Below are 19,620 nucleotides of genomic sequence, written 5' to 3' on the forward strand. Positions count from 1 at the left end.
TAATTTGCAAGTTACCAGTAGGATCAAAATGCAACATTCCTGTCATCTATTTAATATTTAAATCAAGAATTGGGCCTAGTTGGCAGACATGGCAGTTGATAGTTCCATCTAAATAGATAATGGGTGGGACAGTTTTCACCTGGTATGCTTTGACAGCAGCAACTAACATACAGATATAGAGAAGTGAGTCAACTCATGTTTCCTCCTTCTGGCAGGTTGTCTTCCAAGTGTTCAAAGTGATGGGAGTCAGGACCTCGTGAAGAACAGCTTGTCCTATGGAAGCTTTTTTACTTAAATCACTCATTAACTCTGGAGGGTGAAAAGCACAGTGTCATGGAAAACTTTGGACTGACATTTCAGGGGTAGGGCTTGAAGGCAGTTTAAACACGGTGTGTGGGTACCTGTTCCCTGGATGATGCTCAGAGCCATTGATGACTGTGGGAGGTTCCTCTTTTGTGGCTTCACTTTTGAAATAGACAAGACATGATAGAGGGAAATGAGTTCTTCTTTCTCAGTCTCATTTGAGCACTTTTTGTATTGTAGTTATAGAACTCAGATAAGCCGATAAAAGCTAGATCAGCACTTCCAGATTTTTGGTTTGCATAGTTTTATAATTCAACTACAAATACTTATGGGAAAAAATGAAACACACAATACCTAGTGTGTTTCTAGTAGAAGAAGATAGTTTTCCTTTTGAATGATTTCTTTAGAGAAAAAAAGAGAGTCGTGTTGGTCCCTAGTGTCCTCTGGGCTTTTCCAAGGATAGCGTCAATGATGATGAAATGATGAGCCTTTCTCTTTCTAAAAGTTTTAGGAAGAACATTCTTTCTTAAATCTACAATGTTAGTATAAATAACTTCAAGTTTCACTCTTTGAAGACATTATTTTTTCTTTCCCAATTTGTGGCCCAGATGAGATGAAAACCCAAAAAAACATTCAACACATTGAAATTTAAAAATTGTGCTCAGATTTCTCTTATCCAGTCATTTATATCTCCAGTTACCTAACACTGATTCAGCATTTTACTTTGCTAGACATGGAGGACCAGCACAGGTAAGGCAAATCCTTACCCTTAAGGAAAACAGATAATCATAACACACAGTGATTCAAACAATACTAAAAGTAGTAACTGAGTAACATGGTGTTATGGAGAACATTCTTAGATTAGAGTGGTAGGTAAATTGGTCTCTGAGAAAAACTTTTGTGGAAAGGATCCCTGAGTTAAATTTTAAAGACTAGAACTTAGCCACATAGAGTGATGTCAGGCATTCCAGGTAGGGAGAACAATCCAATCAAAGGCAGGGAGGGGAAAAAAAAAAAAAGGCAGGGAGGAATTGTACACAGGCTAGTAGTGCTAGGGAGGCAGGCATAGGAGAGGAGTGAGTCTGAAGGTCCTGGAGGACCTTGTTAGCTAGACTAGAGGCCAGGCTACTATTGGGAAGCTATTACCAACAGGCATGTTAAAATTGATAACATTTGAGCTAGGGTAGCGTTAGATTGTAAGAAAAAGAAAAGACAAGTAAGAAAAATAGGAATTTAAAACCTATTCAAGAGATAAACCCAGCAGAATTTGACAGGGGATGAGGAGATGAGAAAAGTCCAGAATGCACACCCCCCCCACCCCCGCAACCAGGTTTCCAGCCTGTCTATCTGTCTATCTGGCTGGATGTTGGTTTGTGTGTAGGTGATAAGATGACAATGTATGCAGTTTGACAGAGGCTGGAGTTGAGGTGCTGACGGTATCCAAGTCAGCACGTCCCATGGAGAGTTGAATTGAGTCTGAGGCTTAGGAGAGAAGGTCTGGTCTGGAGATAAACTATTGGAAATCATCAACATCTAAATGACGTTAAAACCACGAGGGAGAGACAAGAGTGAGAACAGTGTACTGAATACAGAACCATGAGGAAGACCTTCTTTTAAGGATAAGATGGAAGGAAACAATCCATGGAGATGAGACAGAAAGCAAGCTCAAAGAAGTATTAAAGAAGCAAAGTAAGCACATTGTCATGGAAGCTAAGAGTAGATCACAAACAATGAAGGAGCTACAGAGAGGTTTAAGATAAAATGTAAAACACATCTAGTGGATTTAATCCGTTTACTATTCAAAGTCTCAACATCCCCTTTTCCTGACACCAGCTTATCTTTACCCAAAACATTACTAAGAGAGAAACAGAAACAGCAAGCAGATGTGTTAACTCTTGTTTTGTCTGCTTCATGCTCTGTGGCTCGCCCCAAAGACCAAGTTCCCTGCAAGGCTGCAGCTGTAGCAGGTACATAAGCCCATATCTTTGCATGGTTCCCTACCACACTAGCGTTTGCTCTGTCCTAAGCAGGCGGTCTAGCAATTCCAGGTATCCAGAGGAAAAATACACCATACCTAAAGGTTCCAAGTAAGTTTATTTCATGGATACGTAAAGATTATTCACACTCAGCTCTAATGATTCAAGGTCATTGCTATCATACACACAGAGATGCTGTGGCATGCAATGAGATCTAAGTCTACGTCAGACTGCTCCATATGCCCCTGTCATTTTTAAATAGTTAAGCTTGCTTTCTTGTTTTAAGTTGTAGTTTTAAGCTGTCTTGATCTGACTCTAATAGCTTCTAACCTGCTTCTGACTTAAGGCCTCACATATGTGATGGGCATGAAAGACATGACAGAAATATCCTTTTGAAATGGCCACTGCCTCAGTCCTGGAAGATCTAGCTACCTTATTTTTGGAATGACCTGCCAGGATAAGTATAAGGAAGACCTGAAAAAAGGCATGTAGTTTCCTAAGTGAGAGACGATGTGCTCATATACGCACTGTTTGGGTTCTCATCCTATATTCATTCATTTGGGGCATGTACTATTAATTGTTTGCCACGTGCTTATCCTGAGTTGCCACTTCTCCACATGGTTTCCGTCGCAGAGATGGCAACGCATCCTGCACTGGTCACTGTGCTCCAATTCAGTCTCAGAATCCTGTCCACACAGAACTCCTGGTAGCCCCTGGGAATTGCTAAAAGCTCTTTGCTGGTTGTGGCCTACTGTATTCTAGTGCTGAGTCAGGAGCTACAGATATTATGAAAAAATCAAGCACATTTATTTCCCAGGTTGTTATAATTAAATTGAAGGGACAAAATCTTTCTGAGTAATTGAAAGGCTATATTCAACTCTGCTCACTGCGGGGGAAGGAGAACCAGAGTCACTATATTTGATTCTTTAATATTCAAGTATTGGCTAGAGGGTTGGAGTAGATGTCATTGAAGGGCTTTTGAAACTTTGGGAGCTACTGCTGTATCAGGGACCTGGGAGTACCACAGCACTGGCTATCAATATTAATATGTAAAAGAATCATGTGAATAACTCATTTAAAGTACAGATTTCCTGGATCCTACCTGAAGATGCTCCTTCTATAAGTATAGACTTAAGCCCAGGAATTGAGATTTTCTTAAAAAACCTGTTGATTCTGGGGTGCCTGGGTGGCCCAGTCAGTTAAGCTTCTGCCTCAGGCCAGGTCATGATCCCTGGGGTCTGCGATTTGAGCCACAGGTTAGGGTCTGCACTCAGTGGGGAGTCTGCTTCTCCCTCTTCCCCTCCCCCTTGCTCGTGGTCTCTCTCTCTCTCTCTTTCTCAAATAAATAAATAAATAAAATTTGAAAAAATAAAAAAAAAACTAACCAAACCCTGTTGATTCTGCTATAGATAGTGTAAGGGCCCCACTTTGAGAAACATGCTATTAGAGTAGTGGTCTCCAAAGTAGGGTTCGTACACTCCTGCTATAGGCGAGAATCGTTTATGGTCTGAGAACAAAATTTTAGAACTTATGTTTATAAAGAAAGTTCTTAAACTTTGCTGCTGATTGGCATTGGCATTTTCATTGAACCTGTCTGACAATCAGCTGATCAGGTCCTGGATAAAATGTGCAGAATGAGCTGAGTAGGAGTGAAGTTAAGTTTTGCTTATTGTGATATAGTAAGATTTATAATGCCTTGGCAAGTGGATTTAAGGGTCAGTGATCTTGCTTGATTAACATACCCCTTTCAATATGGGTGAATGCCTTAAAACAGATTTCTACAAAGAACCTGGGAGTTGATAATAATGCTAAAAAGCATCCACAAGGTAGCAAAAGAAAAGGGCCATGCTGGCAATTGTTCTGCTCTTTCAAAGCTCCTGTTTAGCGACATCAAGAGTAAGAGACAGTGACAATCTAACTGGATATGACTACCAAGAAGACTGTTTGAATATGGGTTTACAGACACTATCGTTAATAATAAGCTTCTTCCCAAATGCCCATCATGTCTTGAGGGATTAATTTATGCCATCCGGACCAGGAGAGCAGAAAAGCGATTAGGGAAAACATCAGAAGAATTAGAAGCCTATGGTGCAGAGGGTAGGTTCCAGATACTACAGCCAGACTCCTGGTTTGAAGTCACGTTCTGGTGCTTACCAGCTGTATGACCATGGATGACTTCGTTTCCCCATTTGTAAAATGGAGAATAATAATAATACTACCTTGGGGGGCTATTATGAGGCTTAAATAAGTTAATGGGTGTAATGTGCTTAGCCAAATGCCTGCATATGGTGCAAGTAATACAAATATTAGTTTAAACATAGTTTATCCTATTTTGTTTCTCTTTTATAGATTTCTATTTTTTATATATGGGTGGACTTTATTAAATTTGTAAATAAACACACTGATACTGGTGGTACGTGCTCAAGCATTGTGGCAAGTAAGGGTGAGCAAGTAAAAGATCCATAGTTGACTTTCCAGGAGATACTGGCACTCCTAAAATTTTCCCAGACCTCTGGGAGTATCAGTAGTTATGCACATCAGCCTTCGCTGGGCCTGGGGGCAGAGCCTGTGCTCCTGGATGGCGGGGCCTGGGTATAACGGCAAAGACATCACTCTTTGACAATCTTTTCTCCATATCTCTTCTGTACATTAAACATTCTGACCTAATTGTCGCTTTATTCTAAGGTATGTCACTTTCATATCTTATTTTTCTGGTCCTCATGTCTGTCACACCAAGATATGACATGACAAAGTATTTGGAAATGTGCTACTTTGGAATAACAAACTACTGAGGAGCTGTCCTGCTCCCCTGCTCCTTGTGTTCTTTCCCTCTGGCACCTGACCTTCTGCCCAAGGGCCTCTTCTCAAGGGCCTCTGCTCATGAGCATCAATGCTCCTCAGAGCCAGACGTATCCAGGCCATGCAGACGAATATATTTATAAACACAGTTCTTCCCTTTTCCACGCAGTACAGCTAGGTGAGACTGATTTTTTTTTTTCAAAAGCAGCATTACTGAGAAGGACATGAAAAGGAATAAACACAGCACCAAATGATTGAAATGAGAATGTCCAGTATTTCTTTCCAGATATCATTTAATAAACATTCCTCCATATTTTTTCTCAATCTGCTTGAGAAAACTCCCACCAAGATGGCTTCAGATTGGATCATCTATGTGTCCCCAGAGTCTGTTTTCCAGTTGTCAAGTCAGTCCAGATTTTTTAAACTTTCACTTAGTTTCTTCCATATTCTGACTCTACCTTAAGGGTTCATGCACAGGATTGCCCTGAAAGACCTTAATTATCTCCTCCAGGGGCAGCCTGGGTGGCTCAGTGGTTTAGCACCGCCTTCAGCCCAGGATGTGATCCTGGGGACCCAGCACCAAGTCCCACGTCAGGCTCCCTGCATGGAGCCTGCTTCTCCCTCTGCCTGTGTCTCTGCCTCTCTCTCTCTCTCTCTCTGTCTCTCATCTGTCTCTCATGAATAAATAAATAAAATCTTAAAAAAAAATTATCTCCTCCAATTTTCTCTGTCCCTATCTCCCAGGAGACTCTTCTCTACCATTTTCTGAACACATCTAGCTCATTTGCTCATGGCCTCTCCCTAGAGTCGTCTCCCAGTGCTCTCAGCTGGGACAAATCCTATTTGGCTCCCTAGGACCCTCAAATGTTTCCTTTCTTGAAGACTCTTCTAGACCAGAGAAAGAGGCAACCTTTGGTGCATCTCAAAGAATACCCCAGAACTGGCTGTCTACTCTGTAGACCTGCATCATATGTCTTCACGCAGCGCTACTTGATTTGGAGTGAAGTTTTCAGGGGACCTTTTTAAGGTGTCTTTCTTTCTGGCACTGGTCTGCAATATCCAGATCCATTCTGAACATGACCATGTCTCATACATCATGGAACCCCTGATCTCAGGTTTGAAAAAGAGTTTTTCTCCTATCTATACCCAGTGTGTGAGTCCTCTCTGAGCATCACAGTACATATATCCTTATATTAGAACATCACCCAATGGTGGTGACTTCACTATCTCTCTAGCCAAAGCAGAGAGATATCTTTCATTCCCCAAATCAGAGAATATCTCTGATTCCCCAAAGCAGAGAATATCTTTCATTTATTTTAGAATTAACGTCATAGAGCCCAGCCTGAATTTCAAGACAACACAGCAAAAAGTAAAAAAAAAAAAAAAAAAAAAAAAAAAAGTTGAACTAGTGATGAATTTAGCATGTGATCAGACTGTTTGGGTGCTCTGGAAACATACATTGAATAGAGCTAGATTATGGAGGTTTAACATTTGTTTAATATGCATGTTTGGCTAATTTCTCCTCATGTGAATGTTGAAAGGTAATGTCCTTTGAAATAGATGGACTTGTTCTGGAAAATGTTAGCATTCTAAAATGGTTAAAGGCTGGAGGGCAGAGAACTTCTGTCCTTTGAAAAGTAGCCTTCTTTTCTAGGCACTGGAAGACTTAATAAGACTAAGCTATTATAATTTATTGGTGCAGTATTGACAATAGGCTTGTTGCTGTGTAAAATACACACATACATTAGCTTTGCTTTTGGGACATACACTATAGATGTGGAATGCCCATTGACAAAGTTGATTAGATTATTTTAAGCATACAGATAGTCCTGTTTTACAGTGTTTCATTGCTTTGATATTATTTTCATCTTTATAGCTTGTCTCCATCTCAAGGGAGCACTGTTACTCAGGTGGCTCTTCAAAGGCCTTTATCAGCCACTTCTCCAGCTTCTACTTGCTTGAGATCCGGGTGTGAAGCTCCTCTGTTGGTCTGATCTATCAGCACTGATTCCTTTATTGATTTCTTTTTTGTGCAGTGGTTGATGATATTGAGAACACAGTCAAGGTCTTAAACATCCTTAGACATGAATATGCATCTTATTAAATACCTTAAGTGAGCTAAAAATGAAAGAAAAAGGTAGAACAATCACATTACATTTTGTTGTTGTCTTTCACGCGTCAAACAATAACAACTAAAGGCAGGAGAAATTGTCGAGTCCCTTTGTGGTAGGCAGCAATGCTCCCCTCCCCGGGAAATGCCTATGTCCTAACCCTCCAAACCTTTGACAATGTTAATTTACATTAAAGATGTAATTAAAAGTGCAGACCTTTAGATGGGGAGATTATCTCAGATTATCTAGATGGGCTCAACCTAATTACACAAGTGTTTATTGGAGAACCTTTCCCAGCTGTGGTCAGAGGGCAGGCAGCGTTACTATGCAACAAGAGTCAGAGATTCAGCTTGCTGGCTTTGAATTCGGAGAAAGATGACCACAGGTCAAGGAATTTGGATGGCCCCTGGAAGTTAGAAAAGGCAAGGAAACATACTTTCCACTAGAACTTCCAGAATGGAATGCAGCCTTGTCGACACCTTGGTTACAGTCCAGTGAGACCCACGTTGTACTCCTGACATACTGTAAAATAATGAGTTTGTGTTTAAGCTGCTGTGTGGTAATTTGTTACAGCAACAACAAAAAAAATGAATATACTGTTTTTTAGAGAATACAGTGAAAATAAATATGTTTATGAAAATGTTTTTCATATTTATTGAGAATATGGTGGTTCTATAAGAGACTTGCAGCAAAGTCAAATACAGTCTATCCATGTAAAGCTAAGTGTGTCTCTAGGAAGTGTGACTGTCTAAATGCCCTGATTGCTATTTATTTTGGAATAATTAGAGTGGAAGTAACTGACACTTCTACAAAGTCTGGGAACTGCTTGGCAATCCAGCAATCACCTTCGCTCGTGAGCCGGGAGCCTCTTCTCTCCATGCCTACTCCGATTCATTCGTGACAGCACAGACACCTTCCTCTCTAAGAAGACATCCTGTCACTCTCCAGACATTCCCAATACTCTCTCCACTTACCTTCACAACCACAGGAGCATCTCTCATACTGTTAGGCTGCATTACCTGTCTATATATATATTTTAAAGATTTTATTCATTTATTCATGAGAGACACAAAGAGAGAGAGAGGCAGAGACACAGGCAGATGGAGAAGCAGGCTCCATGCAGGGAGCCCGACGTGGGACTCGATTCCGGGTCTCCAGGATCATGCCCTGGGCTGAAGGCGGTGCTAAACCATGGAGCCACCCGGGCTGCCCACCTGTCTATATTTTTATGAGCTTTTTATAGACCAACAGTTTACCTTTCATCCTTAACCCCGATGACTACTCTTGCAGCTGGCTGGCACATAGGAAGCACTTAAGAAGCACTTGTTGAATGAAAGGATGTGCCGTATTCTTATTGTCTGTGAAAGCCCTGCAGCCTAGATTAGGAGTCAAGAATTTGGCTCAGGTATTTGGAAGGTACAGTGATTCTTTTTTAACACTTTTGAGGGAATCAGAGATTCCTAATTCTTCTGATATCCCCACAGTATATTTCCCCTAGTTTGAACAATGCAAGGAATTATAGGGGAAAAAAGAGCAAAGTTTGGAGTATGAATTTTTAATCTGGAGCACAAGGACCTCCTAGAAATTCCATGAATGAGCTTCATGGGGGCCTTGCAGACCACCTGAAATGTAATAGTATATATATATACACACACATATATGTATATATGTGTGTATATATATACATATTATATGTATACATATATATAATGTATTATATATACATTATATATATATTTCTGTTTTGGAAGCTTTTGTCACATTTGCACCTAAAGGAAAAAATTATTTCTGTTCTTGCTTAATAGGCAGTTTGAGGAGGCAACTTCCTTGGAATGGTGGTCTCAGCTGATATTTCTTCCATATGGGCAGTGGGGAATGTGATTCTAACACTCTTCTAGTAAACAAGTGGAACATCAGGATCAGGGTGGCTTAAACACAGTCATTTATATGGGATTTTACATTCTTTTAGAACTGATAGGGCACTCTGAAGTGTCACTTAGTTTTACCACCTGCCCTGAAGAAAAATTTCAAATAAGCCATTTTATCCCACTTTCAAGTATGCTTCCCCTGCCCCTGAGAAGGTGGTTGTCTAATCCTACCCAGTGCAATCCACACCAAAAGGGTCTCTTGGTGAAAACCAGAGATCAGTTGCTTGGGGAAAAATCTAAGTCTTGCCTCTTCCATTAAGAGTGAAGAAGTAGAGATGAAATGTAACCATGGGTTTAGATCCTTTGGTTAAACGGTGTGCAGTCTTCCTGAGCCAGGCACCCAATGTGTTCTCTAAACAGCCAGCATACCTGTACGTGAAAGCCTTTCTGCAAATAAACTACAAAGTTACAGGCTTGGGCACAGCATTTGAATAAGAGCAGTTAGAGAAAAAATAGCCTTTCCTCAAGGTCACCATCTTTGTCTCTGTGAACTCATTTTGGGGGCCTGAAGAAACTATCTTGGTAATTGGGGCATTTTTCCTTAGAGAAGGATGAGTTTCTGACTGCTGTATCCAAAATTCATCTAACACTGTCAAAACTGTGAGACCACAGCAGGGAGAAGCTGGCCTTCCTGCCATTCTGCCTCAGTTAGTGGTTGTCTGCATTGAGTGCTGCAGTAGTGATTTGGGGGTGTATCTGAAAACTCAATATAGCAATTGGAATCCATTGCATTTGTTCATTTATTAAAACGTCAGTTATTTAGAACATCTAATTGTGAGGCAAGCACATGCTAGGCCCTGAAATTCTCTTAAATAGATTTGGCTAGAAGGATCTCAGTTATTTTAATAGAACAAATCAAATATTGGCTCTCAGCTTTGTCCTTTTTGCTGAATATTAGTTAATCCATCTACATCCATTAGATTCATATTACTCTTCTCCCACATGCAGAGATTTGAGAGAGGTGTTGGCGGAGATACACAGATGGAGATGAGGGGGTTGCCCATCCTTAAGAAATTTACTGTCTACTGTTTACTGTAAGCTTTACTGTAAGCCCTCTTTTAGAAATAGCAAGTTATACACTCTAAATAAAAGTGTTTTTCCTCTCCCCTCCCTCCCCCTTCCTTCTGGAGGAGCAACTTTAGTATAAGAGTTTTGTTTCTAGAGTTTGCTAGGAATTTGCCTATAAGTGGTTGATGCTCTCTTGCACCAACTAAGGCTAACTTTCAGGTTCTCCAAAAGTCTTCAGACTTCATGGAATTAGCAAACAGAAAACAATCATAGGGGGTTATTATCCCTCTTCTTTTCTCTACATAGAAGATTATCTCAATTAGTCCATGAGACAGAACTTAATTTATTTCATTATTCCATGTATTTCTTTTTATTATTTATTTATTTATTTATTTATTTATTTATTTATTTATTCTATTTTTAGAGAGAGAAAGAACACATGAAACAGGAAGGGAGGAGCAGAGGGAGAGGGGGAGAGAGAATCTTAAGCAGACTCTGTGTTCAGCACAGAGCCTGACACAGGGCTCAATCTCACAACCCTGAGATAATGACCTGATCTGAAATCAAGAGTCAGATGCTGAACTGACTGAGCTACCCAGGTGTCCCACTACTCCACGTATTTCTAAAGCCCTCTTTCCTTCTACCTCCCAGCATCATTTACCTTTTGATGTATGGATTAACACTGACTTTCTTGTGTTTCTTGGAGCTGGGACTTATCCCTTTTCTGGAATTACAGTGAAATCTACCAAACCTTGATGCTTCTTCCCTGTGACAATCCTATGCAAAATTTGCTTTTTCTTTTCTGCCATTGACTAATATTGGCTCTAACTTAACGTCAAACTATCGTTGACATGACTGATGACTACCTTCTCTCTGTCACTGTAGTTAACATAACATATATGTGATTAACCACACACGTAGAGTTAGCTGCCTTCCGGGTCTTACCTTCCCTAATTTTGTGTTACTTCTGTCCTTAAGTATACCCCTTTGAAACTAAACATAAATCAGAACACTTTTCAGTGGGTATTTATCTAACTCCTGAAGATCATCTTTGAACTGGGCATTTGCTACTGAGCTAGAAAATAAGGGATTTTAAGAGTATGTAAATAATGTCCTTTGATGTTGAATTTGAGACAGTTTCCCTAGTTAAGAGAGGTCATATTTAAAATTCTTTGTAAACTCTAACTTTATTAATAAGCCCGGGAGATGTGTGCAGTTCTTTTCAATGATTTCTGTGCCATTTTTAAATGCTTATATGCTATGTATTTAGAAGAAAATATCTACCGATTGGTTTGAACAGAGGGAAAAGATTAGTTAGAGAGGCTAATAAAGGCTAATAAATCCCTGATATCTTTCAGTGGCAGAAGTTTGGTACTTCTAACTCCAGATAAGGAATAAGGTGGCCCTTTTTTGTGCCAGCAAAGCATCTAGTGTTTGCATTTATTATAAGATTTTATCACACTGCCTTATAATTATTAGTATTCTTGTTTGGTTAGCTGTGCTTCTTGATGACAGAGAATATTTTTTACTTTGTGTCATTGCTTTCAATGTTGGAATATCTTTTGGCTGCAAAAGAGAGCAACCCAACTCAGACCATTTTAACCATAAAAAGAAATTTATTGGCTCAAAGATCGAAAAGATCGAGGCTCCAGTCAGGCCTGGGCTCAGGGAGCCACATGATTTTTATTAGCAATCTCTCTGCCTCTCCTACAGATGGCATATTAGCCACATTTTCTCTCCTACAAGGCTCCCCCATATTAACCAGAGAAGATGGCCTCACGCAGCTGTTGCATACTTGGAACATGTACCTTGTGATGGAAAAGTTAGTATCTTAAAATTTCTCTGATAGAATACTTTCACAGAGGGCTCTTAACAGTTCATCTTGGGTGCCATGCTTATTCCTTGGTGGCAGAGAGAATGGAGGACTTCATTGCCCATGCTTGAGACATGTGTGTACTCCTGAGGCAAATGGATGTGGTAAGCCCACTCAAACCACAGGAATTGGGAGATTGATGATTCCTAAAAAGATTAGATTTCGGGAAAACAGTCACCCTGCTAATTTAACATAAGTTTTTGTATCTAAAAGATAATCCAGTAAATGTTAAATGAAAAGATGAATACCTCTTCATCCATTTGGTTATTAAATCTTGTCTCCCTTTTAGAGTCTAGTATGAATCCCTTTTCCCAGATACCCTAACAGTTCCTTGCAACCATGATCTGCTTTTACACCATTGGATTCATAGTTGATCTTGGGTGGGGTGAGGGGAGCATTCATTTTAGAACATTGTTTGACGCTTTTCTATATTAACTTGCTGTGATATCTGAACTCCAGCATTACAATTTAACTTTTGATATACTTATGAAACTATCACTAAATACTTACAGATTTTATTTAATCTAAATGTGAGACAAGATTCCATCAAAATCCTAGAGAAGAACACAGGCAACACCCTTTTTGAACTCGGCCATAGTAACTTCTTGCAAGATACATCCACGAAGGCAAAAGAAACAAAAGCAAAAATGAACTATTGGGACTTCATCAAGATAAGAAGCTTTTGCACAGCAAAGGATACAGTCAACAAAACTCAAAGACAACCTACAGAATGGGAGAAGATATTTGCAAATGACATATCAGATAAAGGGCTAGTTTCCAAGATCTATAAAGAACTTATTAAACTCAACACCAAAGAAACAAACAATCCAATCATGAAATGGGCAAAAGACATGAACAGAAATCTCACAAAGGAAGACATAGACATGGCCAACACGCACATGAGAAAATGCTCTGCATCACTTGCCATCAGGGAAATACAAATCAAAACCACAATGAGATACCACCTCACACCAGTGAGAATGGGGAAAATTAACAAGGCAGGAAACAACAAATGTTGGAGAGGATGTGGAGAAAAGGGAACCCTCATACACTGTTGGTGGGAATGTGAACTGGTGCAGCCACTCTGGAAAACTGTGTGGAGGTTCCTCAAACAGTTAAAAATAGACCTGCCCTACGACCCAGCAATTGCACTGCTGGGGATTTACCCCAAAGATACAGATGCAATGAAACGCCGGGACACCTGCACCCCGATGTTTATAGCAGCAATGGCCACGATAGCCAAACTGTGGAAGGAACCTCGGTGTCCAACGAAAGATGAATGGATAAAGAAGATGTGGTTTATGTATACAATGGAATATTACTCAGCTATTAGAAATGACAAATACCCACCATTTGCTTCAACGTGGATGGAACTGGAGGGTATTATGCTGAGTGAAGTAAGCCAGTCGGAGAAGGACAAACATTATATGTTCTCATTCATTTGGGGAATATAAATAATAGTGAAAGGGAATATAAGGGAAGGGGGAAGAAATGTGTGGGAAATATCAGAAAGGGAGACAGAACGTAAAGACTGCTAACTCTGGGAAACGAACTAGGGGTGTTGGAAGGGGAGGAGGACGGGGGGTGGGAGTGAATGGGTGACGGGCACTGGGGGTTATTCTGTATGTTAGTAAATTGAACACCAATAAAAAATAAAAAAAAATTTATAGAAAGAAATGCTATGAAATGATAACTTTGCATACTATCCTTTAATCTCAACATTTAAGATTTGGAGGTGAATGCACTCGTTATGTGTAGGCTTTCTTTTCCACGGTGTTAGAAACACTGAGGACTTGTGATACAAATTAAGCTAATGGATCTCCTTCTTACTGGGTAATGAAGAAATCATCTTCTTTACCTTCTGTTTCTCCATATGTAAAATAAGGACAACAGAACCTTTTATTCCAGGCATTTGTGATAATAAATGATATTACATTTTATTTAATTGCCATCAGTATTTTGACTATGTTTTGTCAATAATGAAAAGTGGCTGGTATTCAGAATACCAAATAATGCCTCATTGTTATGGGAGTAGGAAGTGTAGGTCTAGAATGGGGCTAGGGAATCTAACAGGCACTCCAGGAAGCTGTAATATAAAACTAAGTGGGTCATAAAATTTAAGATTTCACCAAAATGTAGTAGATATATGACGTGTGTGTGTGTGTGTGTGATCTTTGATACTTATTCGCCTCATACTTCAAATAATTTCTATTATTTAGCAATTCACTCACTCATTTATCCATTTCATATTTATTTATTTGTTGCTGAGGACAAGTAAGACCAGATTCTTGGCTTCTAGCTCTCCAAGAGCGGCTTGAAGATCGCAAGCAATGGTTTTGAAACATTTGTATGTATAAGATTCACATGGTGAGCTTGTTAAAATGCAAATTATAGGATCTCATTCCCAGAGAGTCTGACTCAGTAGGTCTGGCGTGAGATCCCCCTACACCTCCATTTGCTCATACCCCAGGTGGCCTTTGGAACACACTTTCAAAGCCAGTACCCTAATACATGTGAAAATTCTCTGAAGTGTAATCATTATTCTGAGGAAGTAATGAGGTTATTCTGTTTGATTTCACTACAGGAATGGATTAGCGGACTTAGAGGAGAAACTTGCCACCCACCATTTCCTAAGCCACTCCATGATGGGCTAGAAAAAAATGCCCAAATATGTCTCAGAGGAACCCAATGCCCTTGAAAACAGGGTCACAGATCAAAGTTATAAAACCGGGCTGATATTAACAGTTTTATTGCCAAGTGGAAGTAATAGTGAGGGAATCCCTGAATCATTTCTATTGAGTTTCTTAACATAGAATTCAGCCTTGTAAAACTTGTGGGTGAGTCAAACCTTTATCCCTCCAGTTGCTGGGAGATCAAAGGTCTAACAGGAGATTTTTCTGGCTTTAGATATCGATTCTGCCAAAACCTTTATTGGTCATCAGCTCCAGTTTAAGGGGCCATTAATAAATGTGTTTCTCTCTAGTTTTCTTACAGGTTACCCCCAACTTATGGTGATCTTACAAGCTATATTTTTGAATGGAATGGCTTAAAATTTATCCTGAATTTTAAATAGTCACTTCAGATGTACATAGCTTCATCAAAATACTTATCATACCAACCACTTTCCCAGCTCAGCAGGCCTTTCTCTGCAGTCTCTGTGTTGGGCTGCTTGGCTTCTGAGCCCTGAAAGACTGAAAGATTGCAGAATTTTCTTTCTTCCATCCATCTGGAGACAGACCAAGTCCTCGGAATTGTTCTAGGGTTTCTTTCGTTCTAGATACACTTGCCTAAAACAAAAAATTTAAATTAGGATTGCATTTTTCTTTTTGTACAGCAAGAGCATCAAGTTGCATTGCAGTTGTAGACATAATTGGATAATGAATATTTTTGAAAAGAGAATTCAAAACACAATAGAAGCATACGTCCCCCAGATAGCACTTTCCCTTAAAGAATCTGCATATCTATTGCTTATATTCACCAAACTCAGTAGTTAGTGGATCCTGCTAAGTGAATATTTAAATTTTTAACAATTTGTATGGTTTATTTAGCTTTCTATTGCATCCTCTTTTAGTATTCCAACAGGTAACATAAAAAGCACAGGAACTGTAAATTAGACACCAGTCCCAAATGAAATACGATTTATCACCTTTATAGATAGTAAAAACACAATATTTGTATATTCTCAGGCTCCAATGTCATATTAGCCACCAATTAAACAAACCAACGTTTTCACTGGGATGTTGCCTACAGAGGTACCATTTAATAGTTTCTATATTGCTGAAGACAACTGGATAATGGACATTGTGTGTGTGTGTGTGTGTGTTTTAATTAAAAGATATACAATTATTGAATAGGTTTTCTTCTTAAAGAACCTGAACATAGGCACTTTGGAATGTATGAATTTGTATTGAAGGGTCTGATATTCAGGGACAAACCTTGATTTCTAATAACCCTTTAAATCAGATCATGGCTTTTTCTCTCAGGGGTCAGCGAGGGTCTGGCCTCTCAGCTATCCTGGGTTTAAATAAACAATCATCCAAATAAGGATAGAGGCCATTTGTCCAGAGCTTGCTAAAGCAAGAAGTCACCCACCATCATTTTGTGTTTGGCAGAGACTCAAAGGCTGGTGGAATGATGGGATAGCTTTATGGTGCCTAAAGGAGATGGTTTTGTCTACGCTCTGATGGGAAGTTGTTCAGGAAGCCTGTGGTAGGCTAACTAGAGGGTGAGTGCAGTCATATGTGATTGGTTTGAGGAGTGTATTTGGTTTTCTCTGGTTGTTCTTATGTTGGAAGAGGGGACAAAACAATAGGGAAGCTGGCAGTCAGTGACAAACTCCTGGCCATTATAGGCCAATTGCTGCAGAGTCTGTGGTTTCACTTTCAGGGTGGTTGTTGCAAAGTTGTGGGCCAGAGACCTATTGTCATCTGTGGTCTGGCCATTGTCCATCCAATATATATTATATATATATATAGGCCATGTCCAATGTATATTCATTTCTTCATTCCCCCTTTTGATCATTCTCTCAGTTGTGAGGATGACTGTGTCACCAAGCTCTAGAGATTCAGATCTTCTCCTTTGAATATTGTGCTCTTATCTCCATAGACAACAGTATCATGAGGTTTGCTTGACTCTATCCACTATTGTCTACTAGCTTTGAGATCATCTGTGGAGAGAGCACTTATGCAGAAGCTTTTAAGGCACTGGATAGAATACAGCTGTCCAGCATCATTATCACTATGATAAGAATAAGAAGAATTAATCCCTGTAAGATTCTTTGAAACTGGGAATCCCAACTGCTCAACCCAGGCCAAGAGTTCAAGTCTGATAGGCTGCAATATATATAGGCCATTCTATGTTACCTGTTTCATTGATCCAAATATAGGTAGAAGTATTACGAACAGTGCAGACACTACCATAGTTGGACAAGAAATCTAGAGCAGTCCAAATGCTCATCAATACCTGTGACATTGAGATTAGATTGCTTTCTGTTTCATTTAGGGCAGAGATGGTATTGTTAATGACTTCTTCCAGAGCCACTGATAAGTTCATTACAGTCCTTTCTATTTGTATAATTCCCACCAATGAGAATATGACTTTGATTTTTGACATAAAGAATGAGTTTTGTGAACACCCAGGTAGAATGCCTGAATAATCAAGGATGGACTTCATTTTGGAGCTCTTGTCTGAGTTGAAATTTTGAGCCTTGGTGATTTATAGAATTGAGATCTCTGTGTATAAAAAGTATCGGCATACTCTTCCTAAAGTACATGAGGTTTTAGTATGAGGCAAACAAGATCAGATATCCTAGCCACAAAAGAAGTGGTATCTTCTAGTAATCCTGGCATCAGGAATGAAGAAGTGGTTTATGAGACAAGGTCGAAACTACAACCTTACTACAACCTTACTGGGACACCAGGGTGGCTCAGTGGTTGAGCATCTACCTTCCGCTCAGGGTGTGATCCCAGAGTCCTGGGATGGAAACCCTCATCAGGCTCCCTGTGGGGAGCCTGCTCCTGTCTCTGCCTCTCTCTCTGTGTCTTTCATGAATAAATAAATAAAATCTTTAAAACAAAAAACAAGAACAAACTTTACCTTAACTGTGTTACCTAGATTCCTAGAGGTGGCAATTATTTGACCCATCAATATGAAGGTTGCTGAATTCAATTTTAGAATTACCTAGAGTCTGATCAATAGATTGTAATAATTGGTTATTTTTTTTTTCTGGGAGAGAGGGACACTAGCATAGTCAGATTGATTTGTTTAAGGTCATTTGTCCATGCAGGTGAGGTGTAAATGCCATCAGATATAATTCCCTATGGTCTCATTTGATGAGACTAGAATTTGCCAGAGGTTTTTACCATGGGGGTCTGGCAATTGATGACATATCCAGCAGTCAGTAAGAATGAAGGCAGAGGCTGCTATTTGGGATAATGTAAGATGGCTTTAAAATGAGTATGTTCTGAACTAACAATTTTAAGAAGGAGGAAAGAAAAGAGCAAAAGGTCATTATAGGAATAACAACTAGATGTTTATAGAAAATGAGAAGAGAAATTATTATAAGCAAGCAAAGGCCAAAACGGGAATTAGGGGTCTTAGTCTGTACTGGGTGAAAGCTGTCTACTATATGAGGTTGTTAGCTTGTTTTGAAGATCTTTGGTGAGCTGACTACTACCAAAGACTGGCTGCTATTAGTGGATCTCTGAGAATCCTCAATTTGAAAGTGTGTATTGGAGTAGCCTTCCAGTTGGGTCAAATTTGAAATTGCTTCTTTAAGTTGTGAAATATGAGCCCAATGATGGATTACCTGGAGTTTCTCTACTGAATTTATTAACAGAACTTCATAAGGTTCTTTCCAATGTGTAAAGAGCAGTTTTTCTTTGAAGTCTTTTCCAGTAGATAAAAACTTCTGGCTCACAATCATGAAGATGGGTATAAGAAGATGTGGAAAGGCAGCCTTAAACTTTCAGTGATAGGACTGGATAGAATATATGAGTCCCTTACAATATTTCGCCGTAATTGCCCACAGTAGGGCAAGCCTAGTATCAGAGGTGAAATCCTAAAATGCCTGGACTAGTTAACACTTTATAGGATGATAACTGATGTGTCCTCAAGGGAATGGACTATATAGCTATAAGCATTTGTGGATTTCCTTTGGCCAGAGGAGTTTAAGGGTTTCTGAGAGTTTTGGTGATTTTAATTTAAATATTACAGTGATTCTTTCAACTTCTCCAGAAGATTGTAGTGATAAGGGCAATATAGTTTTTGAATAAGAGGGTAATACCTTACAGAGTTCATCGATAATGGTTCCCATAAAATGTATTCCTTAGTCACTTGGCATAAAAGTTGGTCTATTCTGGATCAGAAACCAAAATCAAACAGCTTTCTTTATGCAACTGTAAGGAATGTAGCTTTTTGCAAGGAAATGCTCCAGCTCATCCTGAAAGTAGATCTACAATAACTAAAATATATTCAAATCTCATGGAGAGTAGAAGTTGAGTAAAAACCATCTGAAGATGTTCAAAAGACCCCTAGAACTCTTGGTTCTTGGTTATGTTCCACCTTAATAGTTTTTCCAGGATTATGTTGTTGACAGTTCACACATGACCTGAAAATAACTTCAACTCTCTTTTTAAAGTTTTCTCATCAATCCTGATTTAAGATAGTAACCAATTTGTCTACACCAGGATGAGTAATTTTGTGGAGAAATTTAGCAAATATCCATCCATTTGAAATCATTTGATGCCATCATGTGGTTTCCTTGAGAGCACCCGAGATTGAGTGAAAGGTGAAACTAGATTTTTCCCATTCTTTCTTTTTTGAGGTTAAGGACTAAATATTAATATTTTATGAATTCTTTGAATCATTTCAGACATTTATGCTTTGAGGATTTGCATAGACTCTTGCAACTTTGGTTAAGGCTACTTGTTTGATATAATGAGTTTAAGACATTTTCTTTACCTTCCATATGATCCCTATTTTTGATGGAGTTTCCAGCAGCAGAATTATTCTTTGTTTCCAAAATGTCCCCAAATGATTCCAAGAGCATACCTGCTATTGTATATTTGTTTACTCTCGAATCTTTGGCTATCTGGGCTGATTTTATCTCAGTAGGGGTACTA

General features: G+C 39.3%; 1 long non-coding RNA gene across 2 annotated transcripts; it reads right to left on the reverse strand.

Annotated features, from left to right (window-relative positions):
• Positions 1-6,754: 6,754 nt before the first annotated feature.
• On the reverse strand, positions 6,755-19,619 carry LOC106560058. 2 transcript variants are annotated; one of them, XR_005374218.1, is made up of 4 exons: positions 19,460-19,619; positions 15,114-15,285; positions 7,626-7,711; positions 6,755-7,196 (listed from the first exon to the last, which is right to left on the reverse strand). It is a non-coding gene; the product is annotated as an uncharacterized LOC106560058 (long non-coding RNA). The 2 variants fall into 2 exon arrangements; XR_005374217.1 differs by having other exon boundaries at positions 15,118-15,285; positions 19,460-19,617.
• Position 19,620: the final 1 nt, after the last annotated feature.

This window comes from Canis lupus, chromosome 19, assembly GCF_011100685.1.
Source record: "Canis lupus familiaris isolate Mischka breed German Shepherd chromosome 19, alternate assembly UU_Cfam_GSD_1.0, whole genome shotgun sequence".
Classification (NCBI taxonomy): domain Eukaryota; kingdom Metazoa; phylum Chordata; class Mammalia; order Carnivora; family Canidae; genus Canis; species Canis lupus.